General features: G+C 43.7%; 1 long non-coding RNA gene across 1 annotated transcript; it reads left to right on the top strand.

Moving 5' to 3' along the window:
* The first annotated feature begins 14809 nt into the window (after positions 1-14809).
* LOC115253305 (uncharacterized) lies at positions 14810-18035 on the top strand. The gene is made up of 4 exons (XR_003891619.1): positions 14810-14879; positions 14998-15077; positions 15170-15342; positions 17742-18035. It is a non-coding gene; the product is annotated as an uncharacterized lncRNA (long non-coding RNA).
* The last annotated feature ends 362 nt before the right edge of the window (positions 18036-18397 follow it).

Here is an 18397-nt window from a genome sequence, read left to right as displayed (position 1 = left end):
TTTTCCTCCTCTTTTATCACAGGTGAGAATGGAGGGTCAAGAGGGGTTAATGTGCTGCTGTTGCACAGAGGTTTGGGCTATCACCATGGCAGCAGCCACATCCAATACCAAGGTGCATTGCCTTCCTGCTGAAAAAGAGGTTTGTTTATGACTTGTTTAGTTGGCCTTTGGGTTGAACTTCATTTTCAAAGAGCAGGTTGAAGAGCTTCAGCTTTGGCATATCAGAGAAAGTTGAGGGTTAAAAGTGTTTTATTGCTCTTGGGCCTGTAAACCTTCAAGTCGAACCACCCAACTGAGAACTCTGATGCAGCTCCTCATGAAGTGTCAGTACAATTTGTTCATTGCCATTTGAGGCCAGCAGAGTAAAAACCTGACCCTTAATTTTGCAGCGCTTCATTGATTTATTCACCTCAACAGATTTATTTTTTTTAAAGTGCAGTTTTTATCGGAGATTTAGAAAAGTAAGGGCAGTTCTTCTTTTGTAGTTTTCAATTTTAAAGGGACTAAATGGGAGTAATGTGTTTCAAAATCAAAAAAAGGAGAGGGACTTAGATACATTATATACCTCAAACATCGTGCAGGTCATGGCTTTGACTTGCTTATAATCAAAGGAAGTTATAAATGGTCCACTAAGGGATCAAATTCTGGATGCCGAATGTGCTGAACATTTAATTTCTTTTAGGCATCATCTACAGCTGTGTGCTATGATGACAGTTGTACCCAGTTTTACTGTCTTTAGGCTTTAGGGACTTTAGGCTCCAGTAGGAATGGAAACAACGTTTGGATGGAATGAAGACATAAGATCATCAGATGGCTTTAAGGGCAATGCTTTATTAAATTCACACGTGTTTTCATGCTAAACCTTTCCATCATACAAGTGCCATACATTGATTTGCTTTAAATGTTATAAGCAGAAGAACTGTTTTGCAGGGTGCAGACCTGAGAAGATTAATCATTAAAACCCTGCAAGGCTCCATGCTGTAATTTAAATTCCGGGACTACAATAAATGAGCTTGATCCTTTATTCTTTGGCCTCCAAACTTGAAACAAATGCAGGCAAATCTGAAATAATTAATTTCAAAGGGTGAATGTTAAATAACACTTCCATTCTGATGCAATTTGCATTTGGATTTCTGCGATTTCTGCACTTATTCCGCTCGCTCTCACATGCATTTCCTCTCCCAAGGTTCTCACTTTAATATCAGTGTGGATCAAAAAGCCTTTCATTAAGATTTTCTGCACTCCTTCCAGCATTGTTTGGCTCCCAGGATAACAACAAAGTGCCTTTCCCTACTCCAGGGCCAGGTTAGTGGAGACGAAAGCAGCGGTGATTCCTGGGCTAAATTCACATCAAACACAAGGGGCTCCAAGTGAGAGAAGATGAAAGCATCCAGCCTGACCCGGAAGATTAGACCAACACCGCTGCCAGCTCTGCAGCACCCAGGGGCCATTCTCACTCTGGGATCCTGCCCCTCCTCTTTGCAAGCACAATGGACGTAAGTCTCAAAGAAGGTGGTAAAACACGAGGTAAGCAGAGGATGAAAAAGCAAAAGAAGGGAGGAAGGAGAGAGGGAAAAATGTAATACAATCTCAACAGTGTAAAACTGCAGGCTGCCCCAACCCACTTCTCCCGCCTCTGCTGCCGCCTCCTCTGACAGACAGCAGTGAGGCTGAGAATAATGCAGATTATCATAATTGCTTAAAGTGCATGTGAATATTCATGATTTTGCTGTCTTATTATAGCAACAAATCCACACCACAATGAATGTAAATGCACTCTGATTATTTTACATAGCACAAGCGCATTGTCCCCTTTTTTCCTCCCCCCTTCCGCATTTGTGCATGCGTGTGCATGTGCGGACTGCAGCTGCGGGTGTCAAGGTTGGGTGCAATCCCGAACTGGCCCTCATCAGCTGACCAAGCTGTTGCCATGCATCACCTACTGGCAAAAGATAAAGTGCAGTGGATGTGAGCCTGGGGGGAAGTGAGCAGGGATCAAAACAACTTGATCGGCTCGTCAAAGAGGAAAAAGTGGGAGAAACGGACAAAACGTTCCAGGTGAAATAAGAACAAATTCACGTTTGGGCGTCTAAATTAAGGGTGCAGCTCACACACACACACACACACACACCCACACTCACACACACACACACATAGAGGCCCCCTCCAGCTCCACTGCCCATGCTTCTGAGGTGCCAGATGGCACAGGACAAACCCTCCTTAGGGGAAACAGCACGATGACCCCCTCCCTCTCACCCCCATACTTTCTCACACATTGAAGACACATGGAAAAAGGAATAGTGTGTGTGTGTGCGCGCGCGTGTGTGTGTCTGCGTGTGTGTGTGTGTCGGGTGTTTGTGTGTGGGGGGGCATATCAGTGATGCACATCAAAGTATGCGCACACCCAGAAGCTTCACACTGACTGCATTGCAATATCATGGCATGCCTTAACATATTCCGCAGCAGCTGAAGAATTTGAATTTTTCCTTTTTTTTCCCAGCCTGGCTGTGGGTCTGCTCTCTCACGCACTGTGTGACTCTTGCATCCCTTCCTTCTCTGCCAGCCGTGCCCTGTTACTGTACCTCAAGATGCTATCTCACCTCCGCCCGCATCGGTACACGGTGACCCAGCTCAGACCTCTGCTGCCAGGAAGGTACAAGACTGTAAATTCTGTCCAAAAACAGAGTGGCGTTGGTTGAGTAAGCAGTACAGACACAAAGAAACAGGAGATAAGAACGTCGGGAATAAATTTGGGCAAAATTAGTCTTCGGACCTTTCCCCCAAAAAAGATGTAAACAATGATGTTGTACTATAGCATCTGAATTAGTAAGGGCTCTATTGCAATACTGTTGAATGTAAATGGTTAAATTATCAGCTGGTAAAATGGGATGTTTGCGGTCGGGATTAAAGGTTTGATTCTTTCAGGTTCGACTGGTCAAGGTCAGCTTGTCTGGCGTCCGACAAAAATCAATTAACCTAATGTTTTAAACAGATCAATGCTAAATATGTAACAGCCTTCTGTTTTTGCTTAATGACTCATGCCTTTGCAATGGTTGGCAGCACGTCCTGGTTCTGGGTTGGAGTTCTGGTTTACATGCGAGTTTTCACTCGTGAATCTGGTTTCCTCCCGTCCAAAAACACGCACATCTGGTTGGTTGGAGACTCTAAGCTGCCACACGATGTGAGTGTGTGTGAATGTTGTGTGTCTGCCCTTCAGTGGACTAGTGACATGTTTCGTTGGACATATTCCGTTTGCCAGGTGACTGATAGACTCCCATTTGACCCTAATTTAAGCAAGTGACAATTAACAGAAAATGGATGGGAACACAGTTTTACACATGATAGCACACATTCAATGTTGACGTGCATGTGTGGTCTTATCAGTGCACAAAGAACTTGGATAAAACTGTGTAGCCTCGACAGGTTTGATGGAAAGTGCATTTGACAAACAATGGAAGTAGGACATAATTACTGTCCCACATTTTTAACAGATGATTAGACAACTTACTTAATTTCCTCATGCAGCATGTGAACTGTAGTTCAGACAGTAGAGTCACGATCATTATGACCCCTCAGTGAGGGATATTTGGCCATCGCTTCCTCCAAAATTCTATGGTCTTTCCACAACAAACCAGTAACCTATTTGATTTAGTCTTCCATCTCTCTTGGCACATCTGTCTGAAAAGAGAGTTGGCAGCAGGAGGACGAGCCAAGTTATCCCAACGGGCTCCACCACTTATCACCAGCCTTCCGAGATTCCACCAAGATTCATCCCCTTATGAATAATCTCAGCCACAGGCACAATGGAGGATTGGAAGGAAGGAAAACAGTGGCAGATTATTCCAAAAAGACACAGGGAGGGATCAGGATCATTTTAGGGGGGATGAGAAAGAAACAAGGGAAAGAGAAAGATGTCGGATAGAGTGAATGAAGAGGAAAGAGGAGGGTCCTTGTGGAAAAGAGAGAGAGGCAAGAGGAAGTCTTTTGATGTGTTTTCCTCTGCAGAGCGGGCATCGGGGCGAATGGTAGATCCGACGCTTGCCCCTCTGCTTGAAGGGGCTGACTGGTTTATTAAACGCTCCCACCGCCCCCATGCCTCCAAGCAAGATGGGATTAATGCTGGCATAACCCTTTACTTAATTCATTACAGGGGACGCTGGTTAATTTGATTTGATATTATTTTAATAAAGTTCTGTGATGATTTGGAAGATTGTTTCAGGCTATCAGAAATAATTTTCCAGTTATTACCGCCGCTCAGGCAAGTCCTTTGATAGCGGCAGTCAGTCTTGGTGTGTGCGGAATACATTAACCGTGTAAGTGCAAGTGCGTCTACAAAGCTGCTAAAGAAATACTAATAATGAGACCACTCTGAATCGCTGAGTGTTGTAAAATGATGCTGTGATGTGCTCTGGGCAGGCGCCCCAGAAGACAAACATGACAGAAGAAGGGGGGGTGAAAAGAGAACATAGGCTGAGCAGAGGAGAGATATTTTGTATGCATTCATCTTACACATGTCACCATTGTTAAATCTCCTAGGGATACGTGGTTGCTTTTCAGAGGAGCCCCAGTGCTTTGTGTTATTCATGTGCTTATTGAAGAGTCTCCACTGCTAGTGTGGGTGTCTCTGGACCAAAAATGTCAAAAAAAAGTCACAACGATCAGTGTCTATATCAATACCCATTTGGCACCCTTTGGTAAATGTTTGTGAGAGATTTGCCCCATTTCACATCTACAGTAGCTTTTCTAGGCTCACATTCTCATATTGGCCCCTCTGTGTGAGGAATAATCCTGTTTTCCACTGTTCTTTTGTCCACTTGGTGTCATGAACAGATGCCAGTTGCATATAATTCTGCCACTGTCTTCTCACCTATTTACATATTCCTTGAGATAATTGGAGACAGTGTAGATGTCTCACGCTATTTCCTTAAGCCTACATGCAGACCCTTCAAGTTTTGGAAGGCAAGGCAAAGACGTGAGGGACGGGGGGGTTTGGGGAGGGGTCAAACTGTATGGTTAGTGACAGTGTTTTTGTTTTGGTTTTTCCTTAAACCCTAAATGACACACATTTCCCTCTGAAAAGATAAGCTCTCAGTCAAAGGCCGCGGGAGATGTCTGGGACCCTGTGAAAGAAGTGGGAGAATTACCTACCAGGGGTCTGGTATGAAGGGAGAAGGCGGTGGGAGTGGAGAAAGAAGTGGTGGTGTTTGCTGGAAGGGGGGGGCTACCCTTATTCATTAGTCCGTCTGGGGTCTAAGGCGGGGTCACACAATGTGACGGTTGTTCTCCAGACCCCCAGACCCCAGCAGACATGTTTAATGGCCACCGTTTCCTCTCCAGACAGAGAGAGAGAAAGCAAAGGAGGGGCATGGAGGTTGAAGCGAAGGTGATGGGGGTGGACTTTGAAAAGACCAAAGGGGAGAAGGATGAGGAAAACCGTGAAGAGAAATGATGAAAACGCTCCATAAAAGTAAAGGGAGGGGGGGATAAAACTGGGAAGTAGTGAAAGAGGGAGCTGAGATTTCGATGGACAAGCGTCACAAAGTGACGCGATGCTCTTCTGGGTCAGGGAGGTTCCCACTCAGAACAGGTTTGTACCTGCCCCGGGACAGAAACGGTAGAACATTCCGCCTCTGGATTCCTCCTTCTCTGCTTTTTCACAAGCGTAAAAGTTCACAGGTCACTGTTTGGAACAATTATTGGGGTTAGAGTTCATGGTTAACGTGAGTGAGTAAAATCACACAAACTGTAGAATTTCACGGCCCTGAAACAACCGCTTCAAAACAATGACTGCCAAAGGAGGAAACACTCCATTTTACATAAATACCTCAACAGCACTTGACATGGCAGTCTATAAAATCCAATTAAAACTTTTATATAATGAGCAAGATCAGCACCTGCAGAGCAGGAGGGGTGATGCTCAACTAACCAGCCCTTGTGGAAATGGCATGCAAATCATATGTATAGCCCACTGTATTATTCTTCCATATGTGCGTTTTAACCAAGGCATTTTATAATGTCAAAATGTCAGAGGTTTCAGTAATAGCCAGCTTTCTTTATGTTCATTATATCAGCAGAGATATGCCGCTCCAGGTTCAGAAGTATGGCCCCAGGCAGAAATCAATGTCCACAAAAAGGTTTTTTGATACCATAGCCAGTAATCAAGGTTACAGAAAAGGGCATGCATTAACACAATTCCACTGAAATGTGCAGAGTTTATGTGCATAAGGTCCAAGATTAAATCAAAAACTCAAATGTCAAGTGGAAATGCATGCAGATTCAAGCAAATAGGGCGCAGATGCCGGTATTGACTTTAGCTGAAAGGCTCAGAAAGGTGTATGATGTGAGTTAATGATCAAGCATCAAGTATAGGCCAACTAATACTAATGATCATCATATATAATGTCCCAAGAATCAATTACTGTATTAACCATCTCTTTTCAACATCATTGGCTCATCCCAGTCAGAGACATTAAGTGTTTCTGCTGTGCACGTATCTCAAAATCAAAATGAAGACATGTTCTGGACATAAGATCACTGATAATGGCAATCGTTTTCAATATAATGGATGTGTTTTTTTCCCATTTACAACCGGCTTTAAGATGGAATTAACAGATAGCATTAACTACCAAGGTATTCTTTCCTGCATCAATCTCTGGAGGTTCCTTTTAGTCCCCAGTGTGAAAGGTAGTAATTTGTCACTTTAAGCCGGCTCCAATTAGATTAATTGCATTAGACAGGCTAGTTTAGTGAAACCCCCTCCTCTGGAACTGAGAGACGTTGGTTTTCTGCCTGCTTTTCTTCTCTGTATTTTATACCCCATTTCTATCCCCAAAGGTTTTTGGCACGATCTTGAAAGAGTTTGCGATCCATGCTCGGCTGAATTATAGTAGTAGAGGAATGAGATTAATTAATTTCACCAAACCCCATTTGTTTTTATAGACAGCTTTTTTTTCCAGGCTTGAGTAAACATTTTGCTAGAATTATGACCATGTTGGGGATTTATCACAACAAAAGAAAACACCACAAAGGGATGTCCTCCGCACTCGCCTACATGTCTTAACCATGCAAAGGAAATACAAATTGGAACTTGTTCCCCCATAAAAATCCTTCATGTTCTGGACATTGCTCTTAAATACCTGCTGGCCAAAACACATGTGGGCACCGCCAAAGCCTTAGTTAGCACTGCTCGAGCTGCTGACAACAGCATGAAGATTAGGGGTCATGTCAGTTCCAGATTATTGGAGGATTTTACATTTATATACCTCTGCTGGCTCTAATTTAACTGCACCTTCAGGGACTTTAAAGTGTGGCTGGAATGAAACAAACAGATGTGGTCCCCTGTTAACACGCATGTGTGTCTGTGTGTGTGTGTGTGTGTGTGATGGGGGGGGCATGATCCGACAGCCACTTGAAAAGAGGGAAAAAGAGCGGTGTGGACATAAAGACAAGGCCAGACAGGCTTGCTAAACCTACATATACTTTGTCTCCTTTCCAGTTTCAATTTTCCCCTTTTCACTCCACCTCCACACCGTTCCTCCCTTGTGACTTCCTGTGCCATCACCTCTGTCAGGTGGGGTTTTGCAAAGGGTGTATGCAATGGCTTCCCTGTCCATCCAGCATCCAAGGTCACGAGCCTGGCACTGGGCCTATGGCCGCTGCCCTGGAGCTGGTGTTCTGGTTGGTCGGCGGAGCATCTGTAAGTTAAAAAAAACTTGAACTGGAATATTGTGTCCTGCTCTACATTTCTTATCGGGAAGCACTTTTATTCCCAGATATAATCGATTGCTGCAGAGAGAAAAGAAGAGCAAAGATAAGGAGCAATATTCTGACTGAAGTTTATAACTCACCGATTATGAGACTGCTTATGTAACAATAAATGCAAATATTTCTGCAAATTTGCAGTCCTTCTGCCCAAATCAAGATCTCCTTTCCATGTAGGGGCCATCAGTTACCACCATGCCTAATGACAGAGGGCAATGTCTTTCTCTCGCTTTCTGAGAAATCTCCCCATGGAAGGGCCGGCTACCACAGAGACAGCCACGTAAATGCTGATTGCTGGCTTTCAGAGCTGACGTTACCTCTCAAGAAAAATAATGAGCTGTGTGTCGCGATTTGCTGCTATGAAACCCCCTGTGGAGTTCTAGTGTAAGCAAACACAGTTATGATTAAAGTAGGGCTTTCTCATCACAAGAAGTATATATTCTTCCAGGCAACCAAGCTGTTTCTTTTACTAAATCAGTGTTTATTTATGAATACACATAAAGAAATCCCCGCCTCTATTGAGAGGACATTTTACCGTATCCTGTTGTCACAGCCAGTTAATAGGGTCAAGTGGAATACTGAGACGGGGAAATCGAGCATCTCGGTCGTTATACACAGCATCTTTACCATAAAAATCTATCTGAACTGACTTGGGAAGGGGCAACAGGGTGATGCATTTGTTAGCAAAGTTGCCTTTTAGTTGGTCTGATTTATTCTCACAATCCAAAATCATGCACATTTACTTGATTAAAGACTATAAAATAGACCCGACACCACCCTGAAATGATTGTTCTCCATGTAGAATTACTGAGACAATGTGTACCGTGCGCACCCCCACCCCCATCAGCAACCAATCAGCAGCTCTCTTCCATATGACACAGACCGAGAGCCATCACACATGCTCGCCAGCTTCCAAGTCCTACTGCCAGACAGGCCTGTTAATTGGGCGACAAGATCAGAGGCGATATTACAAGCCAATTAAAGTGATCGGGACAGATTGCCAAGCGATGAGCTCCACTGCGTAATTGAGAGTGTGAAGTACTTGTCGTCCCTCTCTCCCCTCTCCCCTCACTCTCTGTGTCCATGTGAATAAATGATGAGACTGCAGACAGATGAAACTAGTTAGCACATTACCACCCCTTTATCCGCTCTTAAAGCACCACGCAGTGGATCAGAGGTCAAAGGAGGACGTCACTCGACTTTTGCAATTGCTGTTGTGAGTGGACCCGCGGTGACGATCTACCAGCAGCAGAGCATGTGGCAGATATACAAAAAAGAAAAAAGGAACCGCTAAAGCCCTCTCTGGACCCACCTATTTTAGCTTGAGAGATTTGTTGATTCACGAATCTCTGTTTCTTTGATTGCTGTTGTTCTCTTGTGATCCAACATTGTTTGTTATTAGTTTGTCTTTCAGACTGCTGTTTTGTGTGTTTGTGTGTGTGTTTGCGTGTCTGTGCGTGCATTCCTGCGTGCAGGCATGTGATGTTTGGGGAGAGAAAGTGCGAGACCGATTCATACGACAGCTACTTTAATTTGTTCAGGGAATATTGTTGTACTGGTGCAGTCCACTGGGTAGCACCTGCATGCCAAGTTTGCTTAATCATGCAAAAAGAACAGAAAAATGCATTACAGATGTCAGAGTTTCTCCCGAAAGAGACAGAGATTTGACAAACATCTTCCACCCTGAGAGAACAATGGTGCAAAATTCATTTTTGTCAAATGTAGATAAATCTCTCTCCTGATGTTTAACACTTTAATAGTAATATGCTTTAACAGAGGTAAAACGTTAAATATGATGGTTAACAGATCTATGCCAACATATCATAAGTCTTTATTCCCATATGTAGCTTAGCACCCACATCACAGCTTTAAATGTCCACCCACAGATTCATAAAATATCATTATGATGTCATCAGCATTATTTTCCAGATTTGACGACTTCTCTGGAGACGCTGCACAACCATTATCATAACATCGGCAGCACTAAAGCTGACGTACGTCTGCCATCATTTTAACACACACACACACACAAAACCTATTCAGTGAGTGACAGGATGACAGTTGTCAAAACTGATGTGTGTTTCCGAGTTCCATCATTATTTTCAATAAAACATTTTATGCACTCACAATTCCACTTATTTCCACTTGGATGCTGATCTAGATCAAGTTCGGTCCTGCTGAACTATAGGCCACAAAATCAACGCAAATATCTCCTTAGTTGTTGATATTCATGACAAAATAATGCACATCAGTTAATGTAATCAGTTGCACGGTCTTTACCGTTTTGGAAATTGCATCTCAAGAAATAAGATGTTTTAAATTTCTTTTTGACATCTAGACGCTAAAACAAGTAATGCTGAATTAAGGGCTTTCCTTTCAGTTTATTTTTTTTACTCCCGATCCTAAAGCCTCCAATAAGTTGTTTATACCAGAGCAGTTATGCTTCACAGTCAAATTACATTAAAAAAAACCTGCATCCAAGTTTTCCTGATACAATTTTATTCCAGATCTAGGCTTATAAAGCAAGTAACTGGAGTCATTAGGGGCTTTTTGCCAGATGAGTCTGAGCATTTCTTGTCACTGCTCAGACCAAAAAAAAGACTAAAGAAAAGCATCAGGATTCTGTTTTGCATTTAAAATAATTTAATGCTAAAGACATTGCAGCTGTGTTGTAGCCAGCGCTGAGTAGTTGTGGTAGTATAGACCTACTTAAAACCTACGTAATCAAGAAGGTGCACGTGCAACCTGGTAACAGAAGTACAGCCCCAGATGTTGTACCACCTCTATACAGATCAGGAAGCAGGAAAAAGTCTAACACTAAACAATAACCACCAGCAGCATTGCAAATCGGGTTGTCTTACAGTTGCTTGGACCGGTTGTCATTTGCTAAAGTGATACTTTTAACGTAATCTTTGCGATCTTTCGCACTAATTTAGGATGACAAGCCTCCACTAGCCATCATACTTCTTTGTTCTTTGTGTTTTGTGAATGTTTCCTTCTCAGTCACATCTTATCCCAAACTATTAAAAACGGCTGGTTTTGGGCCCCTGAACCGATACCTCTGGATCAGGTCAACACTAGTATTGATCATCAGCAATCTTTATTCAGAACAACCCTGCGATCAATCTGAATAAATATCGCCATGATTTGACAGGGCCAACAATGGAAATAGCAGAAAGATTGGAGAGTGAAAGTGCCGGTGAGATTCAGTAGAGGGTTGCAGACAAGAGCACAAATTGCTGATTGACGGGAATTTTACACACAGCTTCCTCCAGGGTTTACATAGAATGAAGTAAAGAATATATCTAGTGAGCAACAGCTTTCCCACTAATACCAGAGGTCAGAGGTTGGTGGAAAGATCTGAGGTGTGCACAAGAGCATCTCTAAACACACAGGTCAAACTTCAGGACAGGTGGGCTTCGTCAGCAGGAGACCGCACTTCCAGATGGTAGATGGACGCATTTACACTCACTACCAAGCATAGACGTGGAGGGAAACGGATACTCAACAATGGAAACCAGAGTTGTGTTACATGTGGTGAAAGGTACCAGAGGAGATCCAGAGTGTTTTTCTGTCTTTCCACACAGCTCATAAATTTAGCACTTGAACTTGCTGAGACAATGGCCTGCAGCATGAGCTGCTAAATGAGAACATAAACGGCTTGATTCCACCACCTTGCTGAAGATACGGCATGAAAAAGTGGGCAAGATTAAATTAATTTGCATGGGATCAGGGCACCCCCGTGGAACTCTGACCTGCTCTCGAAGAAATTCAAATAAATGCCTGCAGAATGCTGAAAGTTCCAGCACAAACCACAAAAAGATCCCAACAGAATTATTAAGGGGAGTTCTTGGAACAAGAAGACACTCCAGGACAATTGCTATTATTTGGATGGGACTCAGAGAAAGACAATCACAATTGTGACGTTAGCTCTCTAGCTGATTCAGAGCTCCTGATAAACACTGTAGTTAGAGATAGTTCATAAAATGCTGGCAGCGGAACTTAATTATTTCAAATGATGTTATGATGGTTATGAAACCGAAGACTCATCTTTGGTGATTTCCCCATGACGCATGTGGTGTGTAGTTCGTTGGAATTTGGTTTTGTTAAAAATCTGGCCTTAATGTCTGCACAGTGATTGTTCAGTCAGGTCTGGTGATTTTTCTGATCTTTTCTGGCTGATTTGTTCATTGAGTGGTGTGTGTTTAGTGTATGACCACCTCTGGGATGACTTGTTGGACACTGAGCCGTTGAAATATTCTACAGTGGCTTTGTTTGTTTTAAAAAGAGGGGAGGGACGTTTAGTGGCTAAGGGCTGGAACATGAAAGCGAAACTTTGGCTTTTCTTATGAAAGAAAAATGTCATTCTCGGGATTTTGTCATAGGCACGCTGTTTCCTGTCTCACATGTGGATTTCAGATCTTAACTATGGTTCTTTCAGGTTCCCCCATCAATCACGAAGGCTGCAAGGTGCATCCTTGTCACATTTAAGCACACTTCTCTTTAAATGGGCCATAACTTTAAAAGGAGTTGACACCAACTTCCCTTTACAAATCAGTTACGACTTTCACGACCGTTTTTTATGAGCTTTATCGACAACTCTTCCTGCACAGCGGAGCAGTTCAATAGCTGAATTGTCCTTCGTTCCCCCTTTTTCCCTGCGCTTGTACTGCTGATGTTGTTCTAGTGCTACTCGGGGAATAAGAGACCTCACACTGTGGGGACTTGTAAAACTACTGTCATGTTGATGGGGAGGCTCGTCAGAGTGTGTGCGCGATTGCGTGCTTGTGTGCGTCTTTTAGAAGCGGGAATAAGCACACTGCAGAGACCAGTAAACGCTGTCTGAATGAAGTCCCAGTGCAGCGGTGGTGAGTAGTGTTTGATGGCCATGTGATTTGTTTGTTCAGCCCCAATGGCCTTTTCTGCTGGCTGAGGAAGAGAGAGAGCGAGACCAGGAGAAAGGCAGGAGGGGGGCCGATTGCTTCACACCTTCTCCCCTCCCGGCCACACCAATGAGCCATTTAATCCTCCTTCTTACAGCTAAATCAACACCTCTCACAAACTGGTTGGACACACGACTGCAGTCGGTCTGCTGCCCTGGCGGTCCATCTTGGTAGGCTTTCTTGTGCCGGCAGCTGTATTTAGTTTACAAGACTATATTTAGGGATAGATTTGGATATGTATCACCTAATAATAAAATATCTGACTATTGTTCTCATTCATCCTGTAGTCTTTTTCATTCCATCCGGAAAGTTGAAAGCATTCATTTCACCTCACTTCCAGGATAATCGAGGAGGGGGAAAAGAAGAGCAAGAAGACCAAAACAGGTTGAGCATGTGAATAAAACATACGGTTAATGGAGAGGGAACCAAGTGAAAGAATCGGAGGAGAGGAGGTTTGGAGGTTTGGAGTGTGAAAGGCCTTTGATGGGTACCGGAGCTTGTGGGCGGCACATTTAGCCCAGTGTGATAATTGTGTCTCTGGGGTGAGATTCTTGGACTTGATCCTGGTTGAGATCAGAGAGCAAGACAGATCATTACAAGGCAGGAAAATGAGAAGAAAAAGAATCAGAAAGGGAGAGCAAAGGAATGCAGCCGGTGCTGGTACTTGTATGTAGGTGGATAGAATTGTCAAGGTGACCACATAACCATCACAGGTTTCTTTATGTTTTCATAGGTCACGCATGGTGGTGAGGGTTTTACTATGATAAGCTTTACTGATGAGTTTTCTTCATTTTCTTGTTATTTTCTTGCTTCCCTTCTTCCACAGAGACATGAACATCACAGTTGACTGTTGGAACACAAAAATTAACTTCTCTTAATTAGCTGGGGTCCAATACTAGTTCTGAAGCATCGGGTGGTTTTAAACTGCCTGAGATGAGAAAAAATGTCGTCTCCCTTAGAATGGGAATTGTTATTAAAAGTATCCATATTGATCAACCTAAAATCTAAAATGCTCCCCCATTTAAAGGACACACAATATTTTATCTATTTGATATTAGAGGCTATATTTAGAGACTATATTTAACATTAGAGGAAAAAACTTTCTGAAGCAAATGTGTGAAAACATCTCGGAGGCTGTTTTATCGTGAGCTGGTGTGGCTCCGACTTCTCTCCCCACTGAAAGACCAATATGCTCTAAACACCCGCTTATCTCTCTCTGTCAGAATGACCAGGTTTGTTTCGCCACAGGCCCACCAACACAGAAACCCACACACACACACGCACAGTCCCACACAATCACCAGGGGAGCTTTCACTACTGTTCACACATGCTGATGCACACATAAAAATGTGTATGAAGTCACAGAAATTCAGACGCACACGCATGCATACATACACACTCTCTCTCTCCGTCTCCCCCTATCTTTGGTGACAGCAAGGGAGCAAGGGGAAATGTGAGCGTTGGCGGGCGAAGTGCCTCGGTGTCAACTGACAGATATAATTACAGGCGCGGTCTCTAAAATCAACCCACCGCCTCATTTCTACCTCCTTCCTCCAGTCGCCCGATTTCCTCGAGCGCCCCCCCTCCAACCCGGCCCTCCACCCTACCCGGCCCTCTGCTCTTACCCCCTCGGCCTTAACCATTATTTATTTTAGCAGCTCCAGCCCGCTTCAGAAGGCTCAGCAGCACTCACAGGGCCCCTGCCAAAAAGTGGCTTTCTGACTGAAAGCTTTCCAAACAAGCTCCGCTGGTCCATTTGGCCAGAGGCCAACTCTGTGCGGTCTCTCTACGGCCGCTCTCTCTAAGAAAGAGGGAGAGGGGGTGTCTGGTTCGCATTAGGATGAGTGTGTGCGTGCGTGTGTGTGTGTTTCTGGTGATCTGACCCAGGCCCACGGAGTGATGGTCCCTGGAACCTGAAGCCACACTGGGCTGTATAAACAACGAGCAGTGTATTTACACAGAGCTGAGAGAGCAGGAGGCTGCAGCTCCACCGGTGCATCACTGCAAAGTCCTTTCTATGATACTCTGCAGACAACCTGTTTGACCGGTGTGTGTGTGTGTGTGCGTGCACACGCGCTTTGTGGGGGTTGTCCCTGATTACCTCCGCCCAAGGTATCTTATCATTGTCTGTTGGGATCAGAGTATATGGAGACGCCGTTATGGACCCTCAGATAAGTATGTGTACAGGAGAGAGGAGTTGGAGATAACTCATGATTAGATTTGAAAAGGTGCTCGGACGCTGCATTAGCAAAGTTCCACGTTCCATTTTAAAGAAAACCCTCCTACATTACAGGTGTGCTAAAATAAAACAGTACCGAGCTGCAGGTTTGAAGTTCAGCGCCCAGCGGGGCTTCACAACCCGAGAGTGAAGAAGTGAGAGAAGAAGAGATAATGAGTCCTGCTTGTATATTTAACTGTCTCGCTGTGGCGTTTGTCTGAGGTTTTGCAGCTGTCCACTCTTCCAGGAATCAGGAACCAGGCCTCATCTCACCTGACCTCGTGTGATTGGCTGAGTGTGACCGAAAACACTCGCATACAGCACGTACGTGCACACGCAGCCCTGGAGGAACAGAGGAACAGGACACACACTCTCCCCAGGGCAGCAGAGAGGAAGGAAGTGAGGGCTTCTGGTCACCAAGTAAGCCAACCATAAACCTGCCTGTTACACAAGTCGCTTTTCAGCTGCAGCAACCTCCGAAATAAAAGGACTTTGTCGCGAAATATGCAATTTATTCATCCTGTTGTTTCCTCTTTTAAAAATCTCAAATGAACCAGCTCTATATTCATGGTCACGAGCTGTTCAATTTGGCTTTAAAACGTTGATATTTGTATAAAGGTTCGCACTATTTACTCGTATTTGAATGCTAAATTCAATATTCCAAAGACAGGGTTTTTTTAGGGGGTGTTTTCAAGTTGTTTTTTAAAAGAGAAAGAAGGGCTGAATGCCTCTCAGAATTCTGCATAAATGCGCCTTAAACCTTACAAAGACAAGTCTCTTTCGAAATTACAGCATGAATGAGAAGTCTTTGTGGTAAGAATTGCAAAATGAAATACTCTTTCTCTTCCCATGTCGAGTTGTTTCACCTATCTGCCCCTCGTCTGTGTGGAAAAGGTAGCCCATAATGCAATGGTTGAGCACCTTAGGACCTCATACCACAGCATGATCACAGGCACGCTGAAAATAAGTGATATTGTCTTTACCTCAATAATTCTGCAGCTCCTACAGGGCACCTGTATATCCAAGACCGTGTTTGTGCCATACATACACAACCTGGATTCAGTTTCCAGCTCATCCAGGAGTTTGGCGTCATCTATCACACCTGTAGCAACAGGTTGGGCAGATGAACTAAATGAACTAACGTAAAAGCAAGTTCATTGCTGCTAGTTACATGGCTATATTAACTATAGCTGAAAAAAAAAAAAAAAAAAAAAAACCCATCCGTGACATAATGAGAGAGAGGAAGAAAGAGAGAGATGCAAACTCATGCTCTCATTCCTTTTGTGGTGGAAACAGCTTTCATTGGCTAAAGGCTTCATTTGCATTGTGATTTCATCTTTAAATTAATAGATAGCTATTGGTGACAGTGTTATAACTGTCTGTCTGCCTGCCTACATCGAAAGCCATGAGTCAAAATTAATAACTGGGTCTTTATTCTAGTTTTTATATTTATTTTTCAGATTTTTTAATATGTATACCTTGCTTTTGACAGTCTTAGAGACAAAACATCTTCCACTCTGCAAGTGCTCTGCATACCAGTGGATTCCAGGCTAATATTTCTGATCTGTCGGACCCCCAAAAATCACTTCCTTACTAAAATATCCGGTAAATTACATTAAAAAGTTCAACTTTTTTTCTAATACACTTGGATCCCACATCTGCAGACTGTACTTTTGGAGTATGTAGCGAGCAGATATTTAATCAATAACATAGTTTTTGAAAGAAAGGTGCGATGATGCAAAATGTGCTAAACTGGGAGAGCCTGTTTCAGGATCACGGATGTCCGTGTCAATAACAAGGGTTTTACAGGACGACTGAGCAACTCAGCAGAACAGAGAAGTGATTGTTCAGCGAGTTCGTTTGCGTTTGCTGTTTATCAGAGGGGTCAAGGCTGCCAGTGATTGTGTGAATGCAGCCACCGGTCCTGAGCGCCATACATACGACTGTAATGAGCAAAAGGTTGCCCTCGGTGATAACTGACGGTGAACCTGAGTGTCACAACTAACATCACTCATTTCTCTGGCTCCTCAATTCACTCCTTTGTGTCCATTCTCTCAGGTTCTCTTCATCCACTTTCTGTGTCTTTTTTTTTTCAACCAATCTTTTTATTACCGTGCAATTACAGCTTATCTGCAGTGGTTAACTTGGCCCTTCCACTTTCTTATCTCTGTGCCTGGGTAGTGCAAGGGTCTCTTGAGTAAGAGGACAGAAGGAGGAGGGAGAGAGAGGAAGAAAGAGAGAGATCTCAAGCCAATGAATGGACAGAAGTTACAGAAGAGAAGCAGGCTTTACTTGACTTCTTACCCTTGCTGCTTTTTTGTAACATTATTTTCTTCTCTATTCATATTCACACTGATAAAGAAAGCATTTGCTGAGGTTACGAAACTTCATTTTTCTCCTTGTATTGAGCTCAAAGAAGAGCTTTATTCAGTTATCTGCCACGTTAATACATATTTATATGTACGAGTGCAAATATTAACCGGCGTATTACCGTCAGTGCCTTTATTCTAAGTCATTGCTTTTTCCTTGAACCATCCCCCCATCGTTCTGTTAACACAGTGCCTGGAGGGGTCACTGGGGTTACTGGGAGTAGACCTTGGCCTTGTGGTCTGACCCCAGAGAAGAAACTGGTGTCTGGGTCTGAATGCCCTGTCTGACCTTGCTGTCACAGTGTGTGTGTGTGTGTGTGTGTGTGTGTGTGTGTGTGTGTGTGTGTGTGTGTGTGTGTGTGTGTCCAGCTGACAAGATGTGTTGTGTGCACTATTCCTTGTTGTTTATAATGTGCATCTTCACATTGACTATTTTGTACTTGTGTGCAGGTTCAGGCAGCTTCTGTCCATTCCTGCATGTGTGCATACATGCATGGAGTGGTGCAGAGATCCGGCCAGACGAGACAGAAGTGACAGGTATTGATCATCAGCGTTCCATTCAAGCAAGGGCCCTCTCAGGCCTGTGTGCCCTGGGAAGAGTCCTGTCTGCACCCAGAGGGGAGAGGGACAACCACAATCAATGTCTGCGCCTCCTCTCAGAGCGACAGGGTCAGTCTGGATTTACCTCCATGTTTTATCGTGACTGACAGCGGTAAAATAAGACATGGCACTTAATGTGCATCCACATTTAATAAAACAAAAACAAAATCCAACTGTTGATGGTCATGTTATTGTTTTCATCTATATCTTCAAAATTAATGGAAACTTTCATGAGGAAAATGCCGTTGTGAATAAAAATGTAGCGCACAGGTTACAGTCATCACAGAATAGTGTCCGTCTGTGCTAATTGGCTTAGTTGAAACCTCCTAATAGTTTGTAACAAATGGGTGAAAAGGAGTAGCGAGTGTGACATTGCTTTCAAAGGGGAGAGTTGCATACCTCGGTCTTTTCACCCAGCCATCTCACTGAGCTCCCCCATCCTACCTCCTTGTCCTTACCCCTTCCACAGACAAATTGATTTGCAAGGGTCCGAATCTGGCGTGCCC

This window comes from Takifugu rubripes, chromosome 17, assembly GCF_901000725.2.
Source record: "Takifugu rubripes chromosome 17, fTakRub1.2, whole genome shotgun sequence".
Taxonomy (NCBI): Eukaryota; Metazoa; Chordata; class Actinopteri; order Tetraodontiformes; family Tetraodontidae; genus Takifugu; species Takifugu rubripes.
Note: the sequence above shows the minus strand (reverse complement) of the source record. Positions and strands in the feature narration are given on the sequence as shown.